Raw genomic sequence first — 4140 nt, forward strand, 5'->3', positions numbered from 1 at the left:
TGGTCTGAGACATGACCGGCCTCAGATTTCAAGCTATATGTTGGGGACAGTGGCCTTTCCAGCCCTCTACTCTCCTGCCCTGTGTCTTCTTCACATTCAGTACTGCTTCCAACCAGGCATTCCTTCTTTGACTGGGCATCCACTGTGGACCGCCCATTCTTCTTCCCACCAGCTCTGAAAGAGACTTCCACTGTATTCTGATTAGCCAGCTGTGATCACCTGTCCGTCCTTCACTGTCACTATGACCAGAGACTATGGCATCCTAATTGATCAGTCTTGGGGTGGCAGTTGATCTTGACTGACCCAAGTAGAAAGGATCTGGAATCAACTAAGATGCACTCCTCTGAGTCAGTCTGTGAGGGCATTTCCAGGAAGAATTGACTGAGAAGAGACTGCCTCCTAGAGTGGCTAGTGACCCAAATATAAAGTGGTCCCAAGAAAAAGATATACAGCCTGCTTGCCTGTCTTTGCTTCTTGACTGTGTTGCTGTTACAACTGCTGCCACCACCACCAGCTTCTGCTGACATCAGGTTGCAGTCTCTCCAGTCTTCCAATGTGGATTAAAGATGCTTTTCTAGACTCTTCCAGGCCTTCAGCACCAGATTGGGACTATGAGGCAGCCAGCCTCATTCACTAAGCTCTTCAGTTCTCAGCCTCTCTAGTGTGCAAAGGACCATTTTTCTGAGAATACCCAGCATGTAAAACAGACATAGCATCAAACTTCCCTCTAAATCCCTTGCTCGAGACTCATAGATGAATGCAGTTCTCAGACCTCATCAGAGAAATTTCTTTGTACAGTGGACCGTGGTTAACACTGAGACTCAACAACTGATCAAAGTGCAGAGAAGTGTCAGTGCTCAGACATAAACAGGAAATCTCTATCACACTCCTTCCCCAGGGCTCAGGGACCATTTCAGAAGAAGAGGCAGAAAGATTGTAACAGCCAGAGGTCGGGGATGATCAGAGTGGAAACACTGTCTTCTATGACAGGACCAAGAACTCATGAACTCACAGCAGCTGTAATTGCTTGCACCAGACCTGCACAAGATCAAGCCAGTCATTATTTGAGCATGGAGTGAGAAGGAGTTCACGAGCCCCCCACCGCTAACCGAGGAGTTATGGACATGGTTGCTGAGGAAGAGACTCCATTTTCTTTAAGGGTATGGCTCCTGGTAGGTCGACTACACTCCAGTGGACGGCCCCACACCTGTGACAGCACAACTTTGAGTCAATGAGTTACTTTAAAAAGTAAAAAAGGACAGGAAGTTGTGGTGGGGTAGGGAGCTGGGGTGAATTGGAAGGTTCATTTAAGAAGAGTAGTTGGCAGTTGATGTGATCAAAATATATTGTATGAAATTCTCAAAGAATTAATAAAAATGTTTTTTTTAATGAATAGCCAGCATGTACCATGTAAGCCAATCATTCTATCAGTTCTGTTCCTTCAAAGGACCTTGCCTAATACACCCAGAGAGCAAGCCCTATGCGGAATTAAGAAGTGGAGTCAGCCCAGTGCCATCATGAAGGGTGGGATGATGCTGAGAGACCCAAATCAAAGACCCTGGGATCTCATCCTGGGGTCCATCTTTCAAGACAAGATACATTCTGTTACAAGTCACCATGCTGGGCATATTAGTTTCTTATGACGGCTGTAGCAAATTCTCACACACTTGGGAGCTTAAAATGACACAAAGGACAGTACTACAGATTTAGAAGTCAGAAATCCAAAATCAATCTCAGGGGCTGACATCAAAATGTCAGTAGGCTGGGTCCCTTCTGGAGGCCTTGTGGGGAATATCTGTTTCCTTGTCTCTTGGAGCAACTGAAGACCATCTGCCTGCCTTGGCTCTTGGCCCTTCCTCTATCCTGAAGGCCATAGCTTAGCAGCTTCCAACAAATCTCTCATAATCACATCAATGCCCTTCACAGTTCTGGGCCCCTGTCTGTTCCTTGGCCCTCCTGCCCCTAGTCTTACTCATCTCAGCGCACGACTGTCTTCTTGGGTTCTGTGAACCCCAGTGTGCTCCCTCCCCTGGGATGCCCAGGATTCACACATGGCTGACTTTGCATCGTTCTGGTCTCCTCAAGTGTGAGCTAGGGGCCTCTGCTCAGCCTTTCTGAGGCAGTGCACCTCCTCACCAGAAAACCGTGTTTTATTATCTCCAAGTCTATTTGACACCCTTTGAACTGAACCATCACCTGGATTTCTGCATGTCTCCAACTCTTTGGGGGCAGGAACCTCAGCGCTTTGTCTAAAGTGAAACTTCCACATGAGGCCAGAATAGATATTCAGTAAATATATGTTTAAAAAAACAAATGAATGAAGTTGCCAATTCATTTTATCAGTAAACTTGAACTTGAATTTATCAGTTCAGCTCATTGATATTCCCAAGCTTCCCACACAGACGAGCTGCTGTCTTTGGTCATTATTTCTTTGCTTCGAGATAAGGAAATAATTCATTTTCCCTGAGGCCCCATCAGAAGAGCCAGAGAATAGAATCTGAACTTCAAAGGAAGCTGCGTTTGGCTCTGCCTTTCTTCTGGAAGCAAGAAGTAGCCAGAATCAGCAGGTGAAGGGAAAACCCAGTCAGGCTTTTGCAGCCTGAGCAAACGCCATTTGGAAGTGTCTGGCTGAGTCTCTGGGCAGCAGCAACAGCTCTGGGGCAGTGTGACCTGGCACAGTCAGGACCATAGTCTCAGGCCCAGGTCTGCCACTGACCAGATGTACCAGTATTACCTTAAGCAAATTCCTTCTACCCTCAGTGCCTCAGTTTCCTCATCTGTAAATTGATATAATGGCAGCCCCAACCTGTGTAGCTAGATTTAAATTCATTAACATAGGGAAATTGCCTTTCAAACTGATTATAGGAAGCAGTAGCTAAAACTGTTATTAAGCGCCAGGCACTTCATATGTTTTTTTTTAATTTATTTAAGTTTATTTTTTGGTGAAATTTAGACCTCCTCCCCCATCCATGCCTCTCCTGTCCCCCCCACCGGACCTCATGTATTCTACCATACATGTTAAGTCCTATCCATTCAGGCATTTGTACCCAAATGTCGTTCAGTGTAAATTCATCCGCTGGAGTCTAGTCAGCCCATCTAGAGATCATATGTAAGTCATACTCTCCCTCGCCCAGTGCAATCAATCTCCAATAGCTCTCAGTCTAGTGCCAGCCCACCTATTTCTTTCCTTCCCTGTGGGCCCTTGTTTAATTGAGTTGGCATGGGTCCTGTGTTCGATGCCACCATTGCCACGAGTTCACATGTGCAAGCTTCCAGTGGCCTGGAAGCCTCTGCTTCCCTGTGGTCATGAACCAGCCCTGGCTCTTACCATCTTTCTGCCCCCTCCTCCACAGTGGTTCCTGAGCTGGGGGTGGATGAGGGTCCATATAAGAGTCCCATCCTACACTCTGCAGTCTCTTATTCTTTATAACTTGGTCAGTTGTGGCCTTCTGTGTGCATCCCTCACTGTTGTATAAGGAAACTTTACTGGTGAGAGTTGAGGGCTTAGTTTATTTTTATTTTATGTGTTTGAATGTTTTACCTGCATGTACATAAATATACCCATGCATGCAATGCCTGCAGAGGCCAGAAGAGGGCATCAGAGCCCCTGGAACTGGAATTACAGATGGTTGTTAGCCATCATGTGAGTTCTGGGAACCAAACCCTGGTTCTCTGGAAGAGCAGCCAGTGGTATTAACCACTGAGCCATCTCTCCAGCCCCACATGTATTTGCTTTAAAGTTTCCCAAATGCCTCCTAAGGGCAGCCCTTGCCCTTCCCATTTAAATGATGAGAAAACAGAGGTTCTTGTGCCTCCAGTCTGATCATGTGCCTGTGCACCCCGCCCCCTCCAACCAGCTGGAATAGTTCTGCTTTCAAGTCCACAGCACACTTTCGGTACTGACTCTACAAATATAGCCTGACTTGCTATCTGTCTGTCTTCTTTGGCCACATATACGACAGAATACAACATATGACACAAGTTCCTATTTATTTATGGACAGCATCTGTGCTGGATAGCTTTAGTGTCAACTTGACACACCTGGGTTGAGGGAGCCTCAATCAGGAAATTGCCTCTATTGGACTGGCCTGTGGCCATGTCTGAAGGGCATCTTCTTGATGAGTGATGTGGGCTTGAAAG

Source organism: Nannospalax galili, unplaced genomic scaffold (assembly GCF_000622305.1).
Source record: "Nannospalax galili isolate Female #2095 unplaced genomic scaffold, S.galili_v1.0 scaffold39, whole genome shotgun sequence".
Taxonomy (NCBI): Eukaryota; Metazoa; Chordata; class Mammalia; order Rodentia; family Spalacidae; genus Nannospalax; species Nannospalax galili.